Source organism: Neofelis nebulosa, chromosome 4 (genome assembly GCF_028018385.1).
Source record: "Neofelis nebulosa isolate mNeoNeb1 chromosome 4, mNeoNeb1.pri, whole genome shotgun sequence".
Lineage (NCBI taxonomy): Eukaryota > Metazoa > Chordata > Mammalia > Carnivora > Felidae > Neofelis > Neofelis nebulosa.
The window spans coordinates 135188778-135211260 of record NC_080785.1 but is presented as its reverse complement, the minus strand read 5'-3'; the positions used below and the strand labels follow the sequence as shown (position 1 = coordinate 135211260).

The 22483-nt window shown below is 43.0% G+C and overlaps 1 protein-coding gene across 3 annotated transcripts in view; it reads right to left on the bottom strand.

Moving 5' to 3' along the window:
• The window catches only part of SUCLG2 (succinate-CoA ligase GDP-forming subunit beta), a 333369-nt gene that overhangs the window by 283988 nt on the left and 26898 nt on the right, over positions 1 to 22483 (bottom strand). Inside the window, exon 1 of one of the 3 annotated variants that reach the window (XM_058726237.1) lies at positions 20791 to 20912. The exons of the other annotated variants lie outside the window; for them this stretch is intronic. The gene's annotated coding sequence lies outside the window, so the exon portion shown is untranslated. Of the gene's footprint in view, positions 1 to 20790; positions 20913 to 22483 lie in introns of those variants that run through there. 3 annotated transcript variants of the gene reach the window in all.

The following is a 22483-nucleotide window of genomic DNA, read 5'->3' as shown; positions in this document are numbered from 1 at the left end:
TAAATCTGAGACTGTGCTCAGAGACTGAAAAGTGAGAAGACTTCAGGCTTTGTCTTCCTCTGAGTCAGGTGGCGACTCCAGCAGTGACTGCCGCTCTTCTGACGTTTCAGCCCCCGATCCCAGCCCAGAAAGCCCTTCCTTCATAATTCCAGCTCACGCTGTCCGCCCCACCAGGACTCCAGCACTGAAGGGCTGGCCCTGGACTCTGCTAACACCACCTCCTTCTACCCCTCAAGCTCCTACAAGATTCCTGCTGTTGCCAATCCCCGGGTGGCCTTCCCAGCCCTGCTTTGCCTTCCAAAAGTCCTAACGCCTTTGTCAGTACTTGGGTGGCCCCATTAAACCTATGAAACAACGTGGCCCTCCACAGAGCCTGAAGGTGCCACTTCAAGGCACAGGAGTAGAACGACAATGGCAGGGGCCCTCTTAGGAAGGGGACTTCGGGGCCCTCCTCTGCAGCGGTTTTTCAGGAAATCATGTTTCACAGACTGGGCTTCCAAAGGATGGAAGGACTAGTGGGGTCCAACCTCCTCATTTTACAATCAGGGACCTTGAGGCCTCTACAGGGGAGGTAACATGCCTAGGGATCCTCTAGGGGGACAGAAGCAGGTGGACAACTAGACTAATTCCAATGTTGTGTCCTTCTTTCATTCAGATTTTGGCAAACTGACCATATGAGGAACAGCACCACGTTCTCAAAACAGCTAGGGTGGGTGGGCACCCGGGGTTAGTTCTGTCTGGGCCTGCATGCTGACCTTTCCATGGCTACCTTCCCTACCGTGTTTCTTGGCCAGAGGAAGCATTTCCAAGCTTAGGGAAAGTAGGAAATACAACTTAAAAGAAAAGCACGGCATAAAGATTTAAGGGCCTGTGGGAACAAGGGAGCAGAGGTAGACGAAAAAGAATGAAAAATGAGGGGAAAAGACAGAGAGAACCAAGAGATAAAAAGACAATGACTAAGCAGGCAAAAATTCACAAGAAAACTCAAAGCACAAAATTAGACAGCTACATAGAAAAAAATGACACGACCAAGAAATCATCCTTCGCCCCACGGTTTTAAAATTAGAGGTGCCAAGACTACTGAAATAGCAGCACAGGAGGAGAAAAATCAATAAAGGGAGTAAAGAAAATGTCATTGAGTGGGGCGCCCCCCAAAGGGAGGCTTGGTGAGCCACACCTGCCCACTGGCTCTCTGCACTCCCTCGGTCTTTCTGCAGCCTGACAATCCACAGCACTGCCTCACTCAGGAAGGCAGAGGAGCAGAGTCTGGAGAGGAGCTGAAAATCCACTAGCAACCAGGGAAGTAGAAATTACAACAAAAACGAAGGTTTGGTGATGACACTGGTGAAGGTAGGCTAAAACACGCCTGCCAGTACACGACACACCCACGCAAAGAGAACACCAGTGCAAGCACCTTCAAGACCAATGTGACGGCATTTATGAAAACTAGAACAACTACACCCTCTAAACTGGAAAGTCTCCTCCTTGGGTGCTTAATTCAGTGAAACATGAACTGGGGACATACAGTGGAATCTTCTGCATACTGCTATGCATAGTAAAGGGTAAAGTTGGAAGGTATCTAATGCACACCAAACAGGAAATAGGCTGAATAAACCACAATATATGAGCCATTCAAAATATCGGTGGCAACACAATTAGCACCCAGTATGCACGTGGTCCCCTACTTCTCAGTTCTTTTGCAGCTAGGGTGCCACAACTTTTAAGCAACCAGGCACAATCCTCCGGGACCCTTTTCCTTGGCTGCAAGGTCCTGGAGGCCCCAGGTGGAGAGGGTGGGGTCACAGGGTTGAAGCAGCCTGGATTACTGACTTACTGTACAGACCACTGCCTTGGCCTTGCAGTCACCTGACCCACAGATGCATGAATGAGAAATAAACCTTTGATGTGTTTACCACTGAGATCTTGGGAATAACTTGTAATCGCCTCATCGAACTAGTCTAGACTGATAAGTATGAACGTCTTAACATTGATTGTTCTCCAAGGCACATTACTGAAAGAAAATAGCCAGTTTCTTTCAATATTTAAAGTAGAATAACATTTATATTTCCGACACGTGTGTCCACACACAACACCACATTCTCTATCTTTTAAGAATGGATGTAGCTATGGGGCGCCTGGGTGGCTCAGTCGGTTAAGCGTCCAACTTCAGCTCAGGTCATGATCTCACAGTCTGTGAGCTCAAGCCCCATGTCCAGCTCTGTGCTGACAGCTCAGAGCCTGGAGTCTGCTTCAGATTCTGTGTCTCTCTCCCTCTCTGTCCCTCCCCCACTCACACGCCGTCTCTCTCTCTCTCACACAAATAAATAAGTTAAGAATGGATAAAGCTACACATACATACATGCATACGGAAAGCTCCAGATTAAGTTCACTAACTCAATGCCAGTAAACTTGGGAGGGCAGACCAGAAAGATGGTAATCAAAGGAAGATCTACCCTAGTCTATAATTTTTAAAACATTTTTATAGAAAAACATTCATTTATTATTCGTGCAATGAAAATCAATCTCCTTAGAGACAACACTGAGGGGAAGTAATCAAACCCAGGCTTTAACTCAAAGGCATAGCCTTAAGTATCTATTAACTCGTCTGGGAAATGAGGGCTTGCACCCTTACTTTCGCTACCCAGAGTTCTCCAAATGCGGTGTGAAATCAAGGAGAGGGGGCCAAAGGCTTGCATCCTCTGTTACGCAGAACTACCAACCCTAATATAAACTCCCACTGTGAGATAGGAAGAGGCTCTTAAACCTCATTTCAAGCTTTCAACAGCAATGACGACAGCAGAATACAAACAAGGAATTAGCTGTACACTCGGAGGAAAATACATTCCCCTCTCACTACACGCACGGCAAGGCAGGCAGATGCTCAGTGGGCTGTGGCAGGCCAAGAGTCGGAGTGTGCTGGTTATATTTTAGTTTCTGTCAGTGTTATTCTGTATGCAAATCAGGACCCATAAATCCACCTTAGTCACGTTACCTAGGAAATACGAGGCTTCAAATAAACGTGTTGATGCACACGAAAAGACAGATATAACTCAGTGTGTCTCAATATGGGTATCACAAAATAAAAGACCCGCTTGCTTAAAACAGGCTCTGATGAAGAAGTCACTTCACTATCACCCTGTATAAGGGACTGAGTGGAATCCTGTTTCTAAGAGGAAAATTGTAACAGCAGCAATGATAACAATAAAAATAAAAGTACTCTTCCGTTTAACCCCAATGTGATGATGTCAACTCCTCCTCCATAAAGACAACATGCTAAAAAAACAAACCAAAAAAAAAACCAGAGCCTATAGAAAAGAAAAACTAATGTCAGACGAGGAAGAAAGCGTAAGAATATGCATACCAACACTCTGCTACATTTCATTATATGTTCAGGCTAAAGTGTGGGGCATTCATTTGGAGTCACCTTTGGAAATACACCATCCCTTTTATCTAGAACTGGCATGTTCCTGACCCTTCTCCTCTTTGCACAAAGAAATGAATTAACCAATTAATTAGTACTCTGCGGCTGAGCTCTTTGCTCTAGTAGGGGTACAGGGAGACCATGATCACTTACAAAATGGAGGAAACTAATCCATCCTCACAGGTCGCTTTGAGGATTACATGGGTTAAAATGTGCAAATCAACTGGGATAGTGTGCAGCATATCATAAGTACTCAAAAGAATGTTCTGCTCTTACTACGAACGCAGAACTACAAAGGGGGAAAGAAAGTATAACAAGGAAATACTGAACAATCCCCAAACTAAAAACAGTAGGTGATCCCGTCAGTGATAAAGAAGTGCCCACCATGTCCTGCTCTTCGTTTTAAATGCATATGGGGAAGTATTTTTAAATTGTGATAGTGGAAGGGCACCTGGGTGGCTCAGTTGGTTAAGCACCGGACTTCTGCTCACATCATGATCTCACAGTGTGGGGGCTTGAGCCCCCGTGTCGGACTCTGAGCTGGCAGCTCAGAGCCTAGAACCTGCTTCAGATTCTGTGTCTCCCTCTCTCTCTGCCCCTCCCCTGCTTGCTCTCTCTCTCTCAAAAACAAATAAAAATTAAAAAAAATAAAAAAAACAAAAAAATAAATTGTGATAGTGGAATCTCTACACTTAAATTACTCAACAGTCACAGAAAGAGAAAGGACAGTAATTTACAGTAAGAAGGACCAATTTCACACTCAGTGAGCAAATTAAAATGTGCCATGCTAAGTACATTGACTTTCTACCTCATTTGAGCCAGGGTACCCCCACCTCGCAGAGGAGCAAATGTGACGGTCAGAGAGATTAAGTAACTTATCTAAGGCTACTCAGCTGGGTGAATGAGTCGAGATTTGAATCCAAGTCTAAAAACCCCAAGAGCTTTCTGTTATTCCAACGTGTTTTCTGTTTTTTTGTTTGTTTTGGTCAGTTTCTGAATCCTATGTCAATAAAAAGGTCTTGGAAAGACCACAGACAAAAACCATACTGCCATTTGTGACTTAAATATACAGTTTCCCATTTAAAAGGAGGGCAGCTAAAGCAGCTGACAAACTGAGAACACTAACGAAGGTTGTGCGGTACCTGAAAGAATGTGCTCACGGGATGTGCAGCTTCACTAGAGCAAAGGGCTAGAGAAGGAAAGTAAAGTTTACTGATGAAAAGGAAAAACAGCTGGGCCCTTCTTTACAAGAGATCAGACTAGGGTCAGAGGAGGAGCCCCAGGCCAATTGCGTTCCTCTGGCACTGTGTCTCTGACAATACCACACCACTCCGTCTAAGGATCCCACAGAAGGGGTGGGGGGTGGGGGTCAGCATCTGTTAAAAAAAATTAAAGAATCTGTCCTACCAGAAAAGAAATTAAAGTTCACCTTTCAGACTATCCAGAAGTTGGATCACAGCAGGTTTCTATTTTAGAATTAATTCTTCCCGGGGAACCCCAACAAAATCTCGTATTTTTAACCAAACCAAATACTAGCTAACACGGAACAGTGCCATGAAGTTATAGAAGCTATACTATACACTTGGAGAGCATTACCTCATGTAAAACTCGCAACAACCCTACAAGGAAGAAACTGACAGAAGCCCATTTTACAGATGAGCAAATGAAGGCTGAGAGAAGCTAAGTGTTGCTAAGACTAACAGCGATGGTGAGGGGCTGGGCCATACTTCAAATGCAGGTGTGCCTGACTCCACATCCACTCTTCAGTGAAACAGTAACAGGGAATTCCGCCCCTCCCCCCAAGTCCACAAAAGTGGGTCCTGAGCAGTGACTGGGGCAGGAGGAGAAACAGGAGGCCCTGTATAGATTTCACCGCAGGAAGGTACAAAGCTGTCCTGAAAATGAGGTTGGAAAGAAGAATGGGAAGCTCTGAATGAGAGAAAGATTTGTGGATGAGATGAGTTGCACTAAGTCAAAAGAATTAAGATTCTCAAAGATACTGCCTCCTTTTTATCCTAGGTTCAGCAGAAAAGCAGCATTTTTTTTTTCAAGGAGCAAAGAAATGTAAAACTCTTTGTAGTCAGGACAAATGCCCAAAGGAAGTTTCGTTCCCTAACTCCACTGCTCTGCCAGCAGCAAAAAAGAAGGAGAGGGGGGAAAATACAACACTGATAAACATTAGCGTTATTAACACAACAGCAGAAACAAACGTATAAAAGGCACTGAAAAGACTGAAGTGCATCATTTCAAAATGCCTGCCCATCCCCTAGAGGACAGAGTGCCAGCTCGATTGTGTTGCACAGGAATATCACCTTAATTTTATACTGTGAACAGAAGTGGGCAAGGTTTATTTACATGAAGAAAGAAAACAAATTAAGGAAAGGTAAATATAGACTCGCATTTAACTCTACTAAGGAAACTGCAGAATCTGTACTTTGTTCATTCAACTGTCTTCCACTGGGCATTTATAACGTGGCGGCCACTGTGGCTGGCATCTGAGATCCGCTGGTCCACAGCACACACAAGTTCTCTGTTGCCACAGAGCTCGTGTCCTAGGAAGGGATGCAGGGAAGAAGGACACGAACACATAAATGGAGAATGTAACTACAGAATGGGACGTGCTAACACATACATGATGAATTATGGATACAAAGAGCACACTGGGCGGTAACCTCTGAAGAAATGACATTTGTGAAAAGACCAGAAGACAGAAAGGAAACAGGCATGTAAAGAAGCTGAGGACAAACCTAGCAGGCATGGTCCAAGGCCCTGAGGCAGGATACGGTTAGTTAGTGACAGAAGCTAGGGGGAATAAGTCAGAGATGAGAGTGGAAAGAGGAGCAGGGACCAGACCACGCAGGTGCTTGGAGGCTGCGGTCCAGAGTTTAGTTAGATTTTATTTACTTAGTGTTTTAAGCGGGGAAGTGAGATCAAGTTCACATTTTGGAAAAGTCATTGTTTTCTGTTTAGAGAAGGAAACCACTTATGAAAGCTGCATTAAACCAGACCAGACTCAGCAACATTTTCTATAAACATCCAAATAGTAAATAGTAAATAGCCGAATAGTAAATCTGGCTCTGAGGCCAGATACTCTCTGCGGCAACTCCACTTTTGTCAAAGCAGGCATAGATAATATTTATAAAAGAATGGGCATTGCTATGTTCCAGCAAAGCTTTATTTGCAAGAACAGTTTTAGCAGAGAGGCCACAGTTTGCAGACCCTCAACTAAATAACAGAGAAGAGCAGTGGAGGTAGAAACAGAGAGGAATGAAGGGATTCCAGATAAGTCTGGTGATGAAGTAAAGCTTACTATGAATTAGATGTGGGCTTTAAGGTGAAAGGGAATCTAGTATTAGACACACACACACAAACACACACACACACATACACACGACATATTTAGTTCATGTGAATCTAGTGAATTTTATGTACCTGCTATCTATAAAAGAAGCATTTCTTTAGAAGCATTTCTATAAAAGAATCTTAACTTTGGATTTTTTGCCCAAACTGGTCTTCGTATCACACTTAATTATTGAGAGTCCCATCCACCATTCCACCACATCAGAGCTTCTGGTTCTTTGATTGTATAACCATCTTCCATTATTTAATATTAATCCCAGTGTGTGACACGCAAACCGCCCTGCTACAGCCCCATTCTGCTATGCTGGCCATCTGCAACTTCTTACCAAGGAGAAAACAAGGCCTCCCTTGATTAAAGAGACACCACGTAGGAATAACAAAAAAAAAGAAAAGAAAAAAAACCAACAAAGAAAAACCTAAGAATGAGGAAGCTGTAATCTATTCGATGAACACTATAAAACAATTCAAATAAATAAGGCAGTTCTTGAAATGTATCAGCACAGATGTACTTCCAAAGTAAAACACAGAAAAAAACAAGTGACAGATAAGAGGGACACATAAGAGTATGCATATTTAAAACAGGAAAAAAATTAAGCCATCTTACAAAGACAAATGAAGGGGTTCAGAGTATGACACCCTAAAATATGCCATAAGCATTATTTTGAACTGAAGATAACAAGAAAAAGTCTGTTCCCCTTCTCCCTCCATCAAAGAGGGCAGGACGAATCTTAATCATGGGACATAAATCTACACCCTTAGTCCAGAGACAGCAGCATGAGGGTCACCATAACAAACGTCAGTAATCCTTATCTTCTACTGGTGTCCCCAGAGACTTTCCTCCCCATAGTTTGCTGCCCCTAGAAGCTCCAAGTCCTTTTCCTTTGTCTTGGTACTTCTCTGCAAATTTACTCTTCTTTTGTTAAGATGCAACATAAGCCCAAGTTCTGACCACCACTTTGAGTCACATATGAGTATTCTCAGGGCTGTGTGCACCTGTTGATAAATTTATTTTTCTCTAGTGAATCTGTCCTGTGGCAGACTAACTTGCAGGACCTCAGCCAAGGAACTTAACAAGGGTAAAGGAAAAAAGTGTTCTCCTCACCTCCATACATAAATTGCCATACCAAAAGTCTAGAAGGTGTCTGGGGCACCTGGGCAGCTCAGTCGGTTAAGCATCCGACTTCGGCTCAGGTCATGATCTCATGGTTCGTGAGTTCAAGCCCCGCATCGGGCTCTGTGCTGACAGCTCAGAGCCTGGAGCCTCCTTCAGATTCTGTGTCTCCCTCTCTCTCTGCCCCTGCCCTGCTCACATTCTGTCTCTGTCTCTCAAGAAGTGAAAAAACATTAAAAAATTTGTATTTTTAAACATTTTTAAAAATAAAAAATAAATTAAAAAAAAGTCTGGAAGGTGTCATGTCAAGTTTAGGATAGTGACTCTGTTAGAGAGAAGGAGAGAATGCCACAGGTTTGGGGAAGGGGCACCAAGAGACTTCAAGTTTATCAGTTATGCTTTATGTCTTTTATTTAAAAATGATCTGAGAGGGGCACCTGGGTGGCTCAGTCGGTTAAGCAGCCGACTTCGGCTCAGGTCATGATCTCACGGTCCGTGAGTTCGAGCCCCGCGTCGGGCTCTGTGTTGACAGCTCAGAGCCTGGAGCCTGTTTCAGATTCTGTGTCTCCCTCTCTCTGACCCTCCCCCGTTCATGCTCTGTCTCTCTCTGTCTCAAAAATGAATAAATGTTAAAAAAATAAAAATAAAAAAATAAAAAAATAAAAATGATCTGAGAAAATGTAAGAAAATAGCAATATTTAAAATTGTTCATACTGGACACACAGATGACTGTGACATAAATCTCAATATCCTGCATTTTTTTTCTAAATAAAAATGATTACATACTTAGTGTAATAAAGTTAATAACCACACAATTCCATGACAATGAAGTTATTAATAAAATGAAAGAAAGTAGGCTATAAAACGTAATTGTAATCAGAAAAAAAAATTTTTAAAAAGTTCTGGAAGAAACCTGAGATCATGCTGAGCCAACGGCCCATGCTATACAGGAGGGGCTGAGGCCCGGAGGCATTACTACGCCTGCCCCCCAAGCGGGCATGTCCTCAACAAGCCAGTGCAAAGTATCCAGCCACGTGCCCTGGCACTGCCCTCACAGCACACCAACACCACACCTCTGAGGAACAGGCAAGCTCAGGGAAGGAGGGCAAGACACCGGTTTTCATCTCTGGACTCTTGAAGGTTTATGCCAAGTGCCTTGGTCTCATGTCAGCTTTATGTTCATAAAAATCAGGATTTTGCTCACTTATGACTTAAGTGAATAACTCGGAAGTTCTTTATCGAAAATTAGGTCACCGCTTCATCTCATAAAAATGGGTGTGTATGTGTGTGTGATTTCTTTAACTCACTCAAGTGAGTCTTGCTACCTCTGGCAGCAAAAAGGGGTTTTAAAGATTCTAAGAATAGTCTCAAGTAAAGTGCTAACTTCAAATCAAATTCAAAAGAGTACAATAATGGTATAGCCATGAGCTCAACCTTGATCAATCTGAGGCCATTAATTGCTCAGCTAACCCCAGCCAACCTTTTTACACATTTACACATGCCATCAGAGCAAACTATTACTCTCACGAGTTAAGAGTCAGAAGGGAATAACACTACATATTTTTTTCAACCACATTAAACAAAAAGATCATCAGGACGAAAAGACCCTACGGGGTGTTTTTCAAGTTCTCCACCCAGAATGAGCTTGTGATACGGAGCAAGTAAAGAGATATTATTAAGACACAACACCCCACCCTCCAGGGGTGCTGGGAGGAAACATACACGCAAGGTTTGTGAAGGGGCTTTGTCATATGTGCGTTCAACAGAGCCATGACAATGGGTCAAATGTGGTCAAAGTCAGTGCATCTGATACAGCTCCGTCATAAACCCCTGTCCCCTTCCTTCCTCCACCCTCTTCTGTTCCCAATTTTAGCCCTTCTTAAACTAGTCCCAAAAGTCCTGTCCAATAAATTCAGGGAAAGCATGCAAGGGGCAGACTTCATTTTAATCAACCCACTCATGTTCTTTCTAACAATCTAACAGTGTTTAATCGTTCAGGATACATTGAGTTTGATGGGATTTACCTGATAGAAAGAGACTTCTCATCACTTCTTTATAGCGCCAGTTTTGAGCGACCAAGCTAACTCACTCTCCCAGGTTTGCCTGTCACCCTGGCATGCTGAAGAAATGACCAAGAGTAGTAAATGAGCGACCTTTGCTGGAGAAATTCCTGAGACTCTTTGACATTTTGAAGGTTTGTTGTACAGAATGATAATTGGTGTCTGCAAGGTTCTAAGTCCACTGTTTGTGTTTAGAAACTGATTTCATTCTTGGAGCGCCTGGGTGGCTCAGTCGGTCGAGCATCCGACTTCAGCTCAGGTCATGATCTCACGGTCCGTGAGTTCGAGTCCCGCGTCGGGCTCTGTGCTAACAGCTCGAAGCCTGGAGCCTGCTCCAGATTCTGTGTCTCCCTCTCTCTCTGCCCCTGCCCCATTCATGCTCTGTGTCTGTCTCAAAAATAAATAAATATTAAAAAAAATTTTTTTAAACTGATTTCATTCTTGTTGATGAGTAAAATACTGCTACTATGGAAAACTAGACCTTAGAATTTTCTATTAAGAGAGGTGACAACAAGATAGGGATTATCCCTTTTTTCACATTTGCATTGTTAGAATCCTCATTTACAGAAGAAATTAAATCCACTGCCCTTCCCAATACTCTACATGTCATGTCCTAGTTATGAACAAAAAGTGCATGCCAAATCTTTCAGTTCACATTAGTTATCTTTTCTCTGGCAATAATTTGAGTTTCTTTACCCAGAGTTGGGGGGGGGGGGGGGGAGAATCACAAAACCTTACCTATACCTGTGCAAATAAACCAAGGAAGTTAAATTCAAGGCAAGCTTTGAGAAGACTTGGTAACATAAAAATGAAACTTCAAAATAATCCCCGAAAAGAGAATTTATACAGTAGTGTAGCATACATGACATTCATTTTACTTCAGAAAACTTTTGAAAGAATACTGTCATTCATTTGAAAAGTCTACTATAGGGGCGCCTGGGTGGCTCAGTCGGTTAAGCATCCGACTTCGGCTCAGGTCACAATCTCACGTTCCGTGAGTTCGAGCCCCGCGTCGGGCTCTGGGCTGATGGCTCAGATCCTGGAGCCTGCTTCCGGTTCTGTGTCTCCCTCTCTCTCTGCCCCTCCCCCGTTCATGCTCTGTCTCTCTCTGTCTCAAAATAAATAAATGTTAAAAAAAAAAATTAAAAAAAAAAAAAAAAGTCTACTATAATGATGGGAAAATCCAAAAAGCCCACACAGAAAAGAGGACCCCTGCAAAACATTTAATCTGACACTTAATACCCAAGCAGCAAAGAAAATAATATTCTAACCATAGCATACCTTCTTAAAATTGGGAGATTCAATAAAATCAAAGAAATCTCAAGTATGTTTAATCCCCATGATTTTTCTTTTAAAATCTTATAACTGAAATGCTGTACGATATTACCACAATTTAACAAATGGTCCAAACTGGAAGTTAACAGAGAAAATGAGACATAAAAGAGCAAAATATGACATTTGCTCAGCAATGTCCTGATGACGGGTTCAGGAGCTGATGGTGAAAAACAGGCCTAACAGGGTGAGACGGAAACTCGGTAAGCCATCTTTCCCTGGGCACTTAGGGCAGGTAACTTTAACCTGTTTACTTAGGCTAAGTAAGAATATCAACCACAACAACCTTAAAAGGTTGTTGGAAAGTAAACTAAAAGATTTTTGTGAAATCCTTTTTCAATGGGGTCTGGGATCCAGAAGCAACTTCAGAGCCAAGAAATTCCACCACAATGGAAACACAGTGTTCCATTACTTTCCCTCTGGCCAGATCCAGCCAGCATCCAAACGGCAACTTAAGGATAAGTAGCCTAAATATCTCTTCTCTTGAGGACTTCCTTCTTTGTATGAGAGGGCACGGTCATCTAAAAATTGCTCTCTCAAGATCCTGCTATCTTTGAGGCACCAGACCTTCCCAAGATAAAGGAAACACGCCAAGGAAGTGCTGCCACACTGATGGCTAGAAAAGTAACCTAAGACCTTGTGACCAAACCCCAAAAGCAATCCACTGGAGAGAAAGAATCCCCTACTCTACAGGGCCAGATGTTGCCGCTAAGCAAAGGCAGGAACGGATACAGAAAGGAAGAATACGAGATTGGAACAATACGCCTAAACAAAATATTCATAGCAGCACTGGGGAAAATAATAAAGAAGGCAGTGGGCGCCTGGCAAACAAGAAATTGAGAGGAATCCCTGAAGAATGGCAGGTCAATAAGAAATAGATTGAAGTAAAATCCCACAGCTAACAGAGTGCAGGACGAGACTGTACCAAAAGTGGGAATAGCTCTGGTTATATTTTAAAGTCGAAAGCTCTCAGGGACACAGGGAACAGAGGAGGTGCCAAGGCAACCATTTGGAAGACACTGTGCTAGGATATGCTCCCAGACAAAATCAGTAATGGTGGGGCATCTCCGACACATGAAGAAAAGCCCAGTTCCTGGCACCTATGGCGTGGCCACACCCTCTGTACCTCCCCTTCCACTGCCCCCCCCCCCCGTTACTGATGTCAGGATACTGTAAGCACATTATCAAGAATAATTAAACAACGGAGGCCCACTAGCATCAGCAAAGAGAAACAAACAGAAGAACAAACAGCTGAGGAAAAAAGACCATGGAGCATACAGCACAAAACCCCTTGAAGACGTACCAGAAATCAGAGAGATGGGAGAGGACATTATACCCACCAAAACATTAACTAGAAATCTTGAAAATTTAAAACTGATCACTCAAAGAAAGTGGGGGAGGGGGGGGAGGGCAAGGTTGAAAGTAGAGGGGATAAAATCAGAAAACAAGGTAGTGAGCTAGAAATTGAAGAAGGAAGGCTCATGGTCAAATATTTGGGAAATATGTCATTTTGCTTTCCTTACTTAGAAATTCTCAATACACGTCTTATTAAAGATTCTGAGAAGTCCAACCATTAAAAAAAATCAATAACTATATTTTATATGGTCTTCCCACACTTGGGCCATATTAGTGATGTGCCAGTTATTGAGCTATTTTTTTTTATCAGCTCCAAAACCTCCCTTCTAGGTGGCTCACCACTTGGCGGGCCGAAACTCTCCAAATGACCTTCTCCTTTGCCAGCTGGCTTCCCACTACGTCCCGCCAAAATGCGGCACCGCTGGGAGACTAACAGGCTGAAGGACAGAGAAAGCATGTATCTGCTCCTCTCGGGTGCCTGATGTTCTACCATCAGAGCCCCAGCCCCAGCTCTTCACCCTAGCTGTAGCAACTGCCTCCAAGAGCAGTTAGGTGCAGCTTATGGGTTCCGCCAGCAACCCCACACCAGCCTCAGAGCCGGGGGAACCAGCCAGGCAGTGCCTCTTCCTTAATGCTCTGGGTCCCTGCTCTGCAGGAGGGTTCCCTCCATGTCTCCAAGCTCTTCCAGAGCCCCGGTCGCTTCTTTTTATTCCAGGCATGGTAGCTGCTTCCTGCAGTTACAATCTCTGCTGGAGTCCGAGTTATTTTTGCCCTTCCAATACTTCCTTAATCAGTTCTTGAGGTTAAATGATCCCTGTTAAAGTAACTAGGGTCATTTCTGACTGGACCCCAAATTATAAAAGTGGGAGTCGAAAGGAAAGTCTGAATACAGAGCAATGTAGTCAGTGCTTCTCCCTGTTTCACTTTCTTACCTGTAACTAATATTCTATACTTGCACAGCTAAGACACCACCTCCACTAAGCAAACTCTTGTCTTGTTCAGGATGAACGCCCAGCACCTACAGCACTGGAAGATATACAGTCGGTACTCAATTCAGTTTTCTTTTTTTTTTTTTAATTTTTTTTTTCAACGTTTTTTATTTATTTTTGGGACAGAGAGAGACAGAGCATGAACGGGGGAGGGGCAGAGAGAGAGGGAGACACAGAATCGGAAGCAGGCTCCAGGCTCCGAGCCATCGGCCCAGAGCCTGACGCGGGGCTCGAACTCACGGACCGCGAGATCGTGACCTGGCTGAAGTCGGACGCTTAACCGACTGCGCCACCCAGGTGCCCCTCAATTCAGTTTTCTATTGAATGGATGTATGTATGAACGTACAAGACGGATGAAGGTGGACCTGCGCTCAAATCCTCTCAGCGTGTCTATGGCTGTCAAGCCAAATCCAGCTTTGGAAGGAATATTTTGGTAAGCTGCTTGGGGTGAGTGGATGAGACACCCAGAAAGGCATATTTAAGTAGTCAGAGAAGGTCACTAAATTCCTATCTAAGAGAAGGGGTATAGCTGACTACAGGGCTTTTTGATGTGTGGAAATGCAAGTCTGGGGACACAGTTAACTGACGCAGGGGAAGCTTCTCAATGTGAGGGGAGAAGGCTGAGAGAAAAAGAGAAAAGAAGGGACAAGCGACACACCTGACAAAAAAGTCTCAGGTAGGCTGTCATTTGCCAAGGTTTGCCAAGCCTTAACATTTCCCCTCAGCAAAATCTGGCTCACTGATGCTTTGGTGTAAGAACGTTCTTTGTGCCAAATATAAAGAGATACTGAGCCCTACAGTGAATGAAGAGTTGGCAAGAAAGGACATTATCGCGGTGTTCCCTAGCACCAAAATACATGCGGTTCTCCTGTACCAGTTCTCCAATTCTCGTAACACCAACTACATGTCCAACAATTCAACTCTGTCACTAACTCCCAGAGATAGCGCAGACCCCACAGGCTATAGCCCCACAAGATGACTCCCAATTCAGACACCAGCTGCAAATGGGGTTCCCAGGGACCCACAGTTCTGCCCAACCAGCTACAAATGCAAGGTTGTGGCACAGAGCTCCTCTGCCTTCTCGGGATATACCACCCTCCTAGGCAGCAGTTAGATTTGTGGAACAATCTGGAAGCTCCCCTAAGCTATTGTTTCAGAGTTTACCTCAAGGTTTCATTACACAGGAATGGCTGACTAAATGACTGTCCACTGTGGACTGAACTCTACCAGCTCCAGGCCCCCTCCCCTACTCATAGGTAGGATGAGGGAGGGGACTGAAAGTTCCAACAGAGGAAGATCCCCCAGCCAATCCCCAGAAGCTAAGGGCCACCAGGAGTCACCTCATTAGCATAAACTCAGGTTTGCCTGAAGGGGCTTGTTACTGATAACAAAAGACACTCCTACCACTCAGGAAATTCCAAAGGCTTTAGGAGTTTGGTGCCGAAGACAAAAAATGCATTTTTTTCTATTATGCCATGCATCACATGATAGAAAAGCCCACTTGATGGGGATTACTGCAGTCTCTTATCCTGCTCTCAGCAACCTCCTCATCCTACAACTCGAAAGACACAAAAGAAAAGTGTGATACAGCCATGAAATGTGTATTATGCTTGTTAAAAAAGCATTCAGAGTATTGTACATGTATAAGGCACCCAGCTCTACTTACTATAAAGAAGTGAAACCAATTTTATGAAGCACACATGAAAAATCACTAATTACCCATTCTATATATTTGAAAAGAAATATTCATACCAAATCTAATTGCACTGTATTGTTTGTATTATTTGTAAGAAACATGAAAGCCTTAGTTACAAATGCAATAAAAACAGAACTAGAGAAAAGCATGTTGTCAAAAACAAAACCACGGGTCCCAAATGGCATTACTTGGGCTAGGCCAAGTCCCGAAACCAGGGCTTAATACCTAATCTAATTACAGTTTCAACCCACCCCAGAATAAGTCTTAATCTGTCAATGAGGCATTTTCTGAGAAGCATCAGTTACCAATTATGTAATCTACCACAAGGATCTTGTCCATCCTCCAAAGAGGAGGTATTTTGCATAAAAAGAACTCCTATCTTTCCCCACTAAGGGAAGTCCTGATCTTGCCTGAAACAAGATTTTTTTCTTTTGCTTATATCTTTCTTGCCCCACCCTCCCAGAGAAACCTTGCACTTTGGAGGTCTCTTCAGATCACCCCTCTATTTGCTAGATGAGATGCTGTCCAATTCATGAATCCTTTACTGAAGCCAATTAGATCTGCAAATGTACCTGGCCACCTTTAACGTCCCCAAAGAATGACCTTGGCCTCAAAATCCTCATCACACAGCGCTCCACTGGATACCATCAATAAGAACTGAGATACCAGGTAAAACCTACTTGCCTGGTGTCTCTATCAACTCCTGAGGTTTTAACAAACCACCACATATTGGACAGCTTAGACAAGAAACATTTATTTCTCACAGTTCTGGAGGCTGGGAAGTCTGAGATCAGGCTGCCAGCATGGCCGGTTTCTGGCAAGAACTCTCCTCCCAGCTTGTAGATGAGAGCCATCCTGCTGAGAAAGGAATCATCTCCCTTCTTATAAGGGCATTAATCCCATTCATGAGGACTTTAGCCTCATGACTTACTTTCCTCCCAAAGGCCCCACCTCCAAATACCACCACATTGCAGATGAGGCTTCAGTGTAAGAATCTGGGGGGAGCATAAACACTCAGTCCACAGCACCTAGAACACTAAGTCTTAATCAACCGTTCTGAAAATACAATACAAAGGCTTTAGTATTCCGCCTCCCCATTTGTGCATTGTCTGTAGCTGCTTTGGCACTACAACTACAGCGGAGTCACAACAGAGACCATATGGCTGCAAAACCTAAAATATACACTATCTGGTCTCTTAAGAAAAAGCTTGCTGACCCCTGTCCTGTATTTGAGAGATGGGGGAAAAACTCCTTGGAGTTCAGAGGAGGAACCTGCATCCTTCTGCCTTCCTACATCAGCACCAAGAGTCCCACAGGAGAGATATCTACCACAGTAGCTAAGTGAACGCATCCAAGTGGCTTCCCAGCGTAGATATATTAAGACATTGCTTTAAGTAAAAACCACCTATGGATTTTGATGAGCTTCTCTGACTGTCATCAGAAACAGCCTGCCAGCCCGAATGCCCTTTCTCATCAATCCAGATCATGGGAGAAGACGATGATAGCCTTGGTCTACCTCAAGAGGCACAGGGCAAAGGGAAGGGAGGGGGAGATTCTGCTTATGCTACTTTATTTCCCAAATGAGAGTACGCAAAACAGCCAGAGGATTACATCACAGTGTGATTCCACGACACGAAATAAAGATGGGAAATTCCATCCAGGGACTATCAAATCCAAGCCTTCAGCACGTGCTGGGCAGACTGCCACACACACTTGGCTCACTTGAGAAGAGTTCCCTAAGTTACAAGGGAAAGCAGCATACGAAGCTCCAGACTGTTACTTTCATTTTTCTTGCCATTCCGTGGCAATTCCAGAAGCGCTCCTTCTCCTCACAGTAATATCATTTTCATTATCAGAATGTCTCAGGAGTAGACACTAGTCTTCACAAATCCTCATCTATTTCAAGGACTGAAAGGCTGTGTCCCATTTACTGATGGAGAAAAAAGACTACATACGAGTGGACTTCCCTAGCCCCATCCCATCACGGAACAGCAACAGGTCCAGGAGCAGCAGCACCAGTCTGTATGGGAATATAAAACTTGCCTAACTCAGCTTCCCACATTAAGGACTTTAAAAAGTCTAGTAACAGTCATAGGTGTGACTTACAAAATACACTATATACACACAACACTCCACCCAAAACTGGCAAGAGTGTTTTCTTGTGAGGAAGAGCATGAGGGTGGGAGAGATTTCATTTTTATTATAATACCCTACGTACCTTTTAGAATTCTGTACCGAGGGCATAAATTACCTTTTCAAATAAACAGTTTTCTCTGAAAAATCTTTCCTGATTCCCTAAATCAGGAGTCAGCAAATTAATCAATGGGACTTATCTGCACACCTGCCTGTTTCTGTAAGGAAAGTTTTACTGAAACACAGGCACATCTATTCATTTACGTATTGTCCGGGGCTGCTTTCACAATGCAGGGACGGAGTGGTTACAACAAAGAATGTAAGGCCTGGAAATCTAAAATATTTACTATATGGCACTTAACAGAAAGTTTGCCGACTCCCACAAAACCCATATTAGCACTCCCCTCCCAAGCTAAGCTTTCTCACTCTAGTCCGTCATATCCCCTCATAGCATCTCTCAAAGTGCAATTATGTAATCTGTCAATGTCTAGCACATCCCATGAGACTATGCATTCACAAATGCATCCCCTTGTCCATATAATCCCGGCATGTAAGACGTGCTTCCTAAGTATTTGCTAAATGTTAATTAATTAGATACAAGAACCACTGATAAAATGACCCTCAATCTAAAACTGAGGCCCTTGACTTGCCTTCATGGCAGACAAATAACAGTGGTCCTCATGACAGTAAAATACATTAGACAAGGCCAGGCACTTCGCCAGGCTAACAGTCCAGTAGGTATGTTTCTAGAATTATACAGCTATCAGCCCATCTGCCCATCATTTATTTCTAAGACTCCAAAGCTGAGAAGCTTCTCTCTGCATTCTGCCACATACTATCTACAAAAGGCCAAACAAGTTTAAAAACAAGCTCTTCGGAGACGTACCTCAGAGTATATATACTAAGCACTTACTATATGCCAGGCAGCATACTGTAAGGTGGTTACACTCAGGGACTATGGAGACAGAGACCTGCTTCTGAGCCCTGGCCCCACTATGATAATTACCTTGATCATTAATAAGAGGTGACCAGGGAAGGCAGCTCCATCCCAGTGCGTTCACTTGGAAACAGCAAGGTAGGAAAAGGATTATCCCTGATTATAGACGGCAACCTTGAGACTGAGACATTCTTCCGAGATCTCAAGGATTCACACCAGACGTGTGGACCTTGTGGCCTTAATCACTATAAGATCACGTTACCATATGTCATCAGTGAGATGCACCCTCTGAAACATGTATCACAGGAACTAACACAAAACACATATTCACTAAATGCTTTCATGATAATAACTATCACATCACCATAATCATCTAGACGGTCAAGGAAAGAACCCAATTGGTTTTTCTCAGATTTAACAAATGTGTACAAAAATGTTTCAGAGTCCTTCATATTGAAATACAAATCTGTGCTTTATGATTTTTGTCTTTCTACTGCCCTCCTCACTAGAACCACAAGTGTAGAAGGATGGATGTACAGGGACTGCCTTTTTTAATTAATGTTGCTTAAGCCAGAAACCAAAAGCAAGAACAAACTAATAATGAAGAGTAAGATGTTTTTAAGGTTATTCAAAAGAACATGATGATGTTTTCTGGCTATTTCACAGGTAATGTTGTTAGCTGATTCAAGTAAAACTTCTCTAATTCTATCCCAGATGAAGTACTTACTAGCAAAATGTATCTATTAAATATTTATTATATCAATATTCAAAAACATTATAATACAATGCAATCAGTTTCAGTAGTAAAGTCATTTACACAGAGGTCAAACCTTTAAAACACAGAAAAAGCAAATGAGTTTTGCACCTTTTCAAAAAAAAAAAAAGGTTCTAAGTCAAAACCCTAATGGTTAACACACCCTGATTCCTTCATTCTGTTACTTTTCTCATGTCCTGTATCCTATAAAATAACGTTAAGTCCCCAAGACTTTGTGAAATTAAACAAATATCCCATAATAAAACGCCAAGAAAAAGCCACTTTTGGTAAATAACAATGAAAGAACAGCACCTCCTATCAGTGTCAATAAGTGTTCTGGGCAAAGTACAGCTTAAACTTCATTAGGCAAATAAGGAAAAATAGTATTTCAATGGAGAGTTACTCAATGCACTGCGTGGGCAGACCAGGAAGGGCTCACAGAAGAAATGCTGCAGCAACGTGGGCCTCATTCAGTGCAGTTCCCTTCCTTCAGGGACAGACTCCTCTCCAGTTTTTACCTCCAGTTTTTACCTCCAGTTTTTAGTTCTGGTTACTCTCCAACACTTTCAAATATTTTCGAAATGTTGTCATATTTTGCGCATTTTGTCCAGAGGTTATCATTGTGCTCTGTGTTATCTATTAATACAATTTAAGTTACTCCACTGATAGGATAAAGTGTCCATTCTATAACACGGTGTTCAGGAGAGGACAAATACCCACAGGCGGTCTGAAGAAAAGGGAACAGAGCAGAAAGATCGCATTGCCCTCCTGGACAGCCTCAATATATGTTACCTAAGCCTAATACTGTAACAGCTTCCTTTTGTACCCAGAGATCCTATGTCATCTAACCAGTACACTGCGGTGCTCAGCATATCATTAAAAGTTCTTCGGTGCAACAATAGGAAGTGATTTTTCTTTCCTCTGTCCATTCTTTTTTTTAAATTTTTTAAATGTTTATTTATTTTTGAGACAGAGAGAGACAGAGCATGAATGGGGGAGGGGCAGAGAGAGAGGGAGACACAGAATGGGAAGCAGGCTCCAGGCTCTGAGCCATCAGCCCAGAGCCTGACGCAGGGCTCGAACTCACGAACCGCGAGATCGTGACCTGAGCTGAAGCCGGACGCTCAACTGACTGAGCCACCTAGGCGCCCCACTCCGCCCATTCTTGACAAGGACAGGACCACCACCATCATCAAGGTTCTGGTCAAGAGCCTGTAGGCCTCTGAGCAGATGTAAGAATTCCAGTCCGAACAAAGTAAACTATCAGTTATCAGCGAAGTTTATTTTTGCCTTTCATTCTAATTGACTAAACTCAGTAACTTGCTCCTCAACATGAGTAAAAATTTCAGTGGCATTTTAGCCACAAGAGTCAATAAACAATTGCCTAGGCAGAATCTTCTTCATCTGAGATAAATTAACTGCTCACTCATATTTTACCCCTTTAACTAAATTAGGATTCAATCTTTCAGCCTACACTAGTATTTCTTAACCTTTTCCCTACCAGGCTCATGCCAGTAAACTTGATAGGACACAGCAGCGAGAAAATGGTATTTTTCACATTTATCGTGCTCAGGAATCTACTCGAACTCAGTACAGACAACAGCTATTGAGAATGTGCACATGAGTATATACCATACTAACCTATCTTCCTCTTCCTCTTGGCTCCTGGCTTTACCACTTTATAGGTGCGCATTCAACCTCTTTGAGCCTTTATTTCCTCAACCATAAACCAGGAATAATCAAAGAGGTACCATGAGAAGAAAGTGAGTTACTGCATGTAAAATGCTTAGAACGGTGCCTGTCGTGTAATGAAGGCTCAGAAAATATTAGCTATCGTCATTTATGAGAACTGTGATTATTACAACATTCAACACTGCTTCCAACACCATTCTGAAAAGTAAACAAAGCACATGAGGTAAGCATGACATCAGAATGCATAAGGGCAATCTTCACAGCACGCCAGTGACTGCTCAGAACAAGTGGGACCTGTGGCAGGACCAGCATCCTTAAAATCTTGTGTCAAACTCTTGCCTTGGAAGAGGCTTTGTGTTAGTTCTAAATATTTTAGACCTCTTGCCTGCCTTCTAAACGCAACAACTGTGAACAAAGCATATGAAATCCAGACAGGCAACTGAACACTGGGGAAGTGTGTATTTACATTGCATGTATCAGACATAAGTGAAAATAGCTGAGCTCTCAGTCAAGCGTGATTCATGGGTGACACATATTCAGACTCAAACTGCGAACTCTGTCTCATGGGCAGCACCTCCAATCTTAGTTCCAATCTTTTTTACTTTGGCTGGGCCGTCTGCAGTCAGCCTCTTACACATACCCTTCCAAGGATATCTCCTGATTTGGGTAGACTTTACACGCCGAATCCAAGACTCACTCCTCTCTGTCTCTCCTTTCCAGAGTACCCCCCGCCCCACCTCATATTCCAGCTACCACGCTTACCCAGAACTTTGTCCTCTGGTTCTTCAGAGCAGAAAGACTAAGTTTTCTGTTGGAGTTCTACACACCATCATGGCCTGCTCTCAAACAAAAACAAAAACAAAACAAACAAAAAAACAAAACAAAACACAAAAAACAAAGAACACAAAACAAGAAAAACAGAAACTGGAAACTCAGTATGTGTGAGTATGTCCCTTCCAATTCTGACTTTATTCCAAGATCTCCCTGCTTTTCTTCACTCTCCAAAGTCTTCCAGTAGTTGGGTTTTGTATTTTTGTCCCTAGTATATGATCACTAACTATGGAAGGTTAAATCTGTTAAGAGCTTACATGGTCATACCGAAAATGCAGCCTGATACAAATTCAGGAGGGATTCAAGCAGACATGTCTTTTCTATTCCAAATAGCCAGGAAATACTCATTAGCAGACACAATACTGGGAGCATTCATATCGTTAAATGAGAAGAAGAGTTCTCACCTTAAGACACAAGTCACTTCCAAGAACAAATTCCAGAGGAATGAACGAAGACCGATCAAGGATTAAGTCTAGTAGCTTGTTGTGAGATACACACACTTCGTAGGCAGCTTGAGAGATTTGAGATCCCTTGGGAAGTGAGGTGCTATAGAGAGGCCCCATAAAGAGAAAGACTGTCATCCAAATCGGTAGGAAAACGGGAGTCTATGGCAGAGATTTACAAGAAAATCGATCAGCTGATATTGTAACTTACTCGAGAGATCAAAAGGAAAAAACATGCAAGTCTAGACCTAGGACAGCCAACATCAGGATGACGGGTGGCAGAGGGCCTGCTAACTCTGACCAACTGGGAAAGGCGCCTTGGCGGCTACATGAAGAAAGTCCCAGAGGCCTTGTCTGGGCTCACCAAA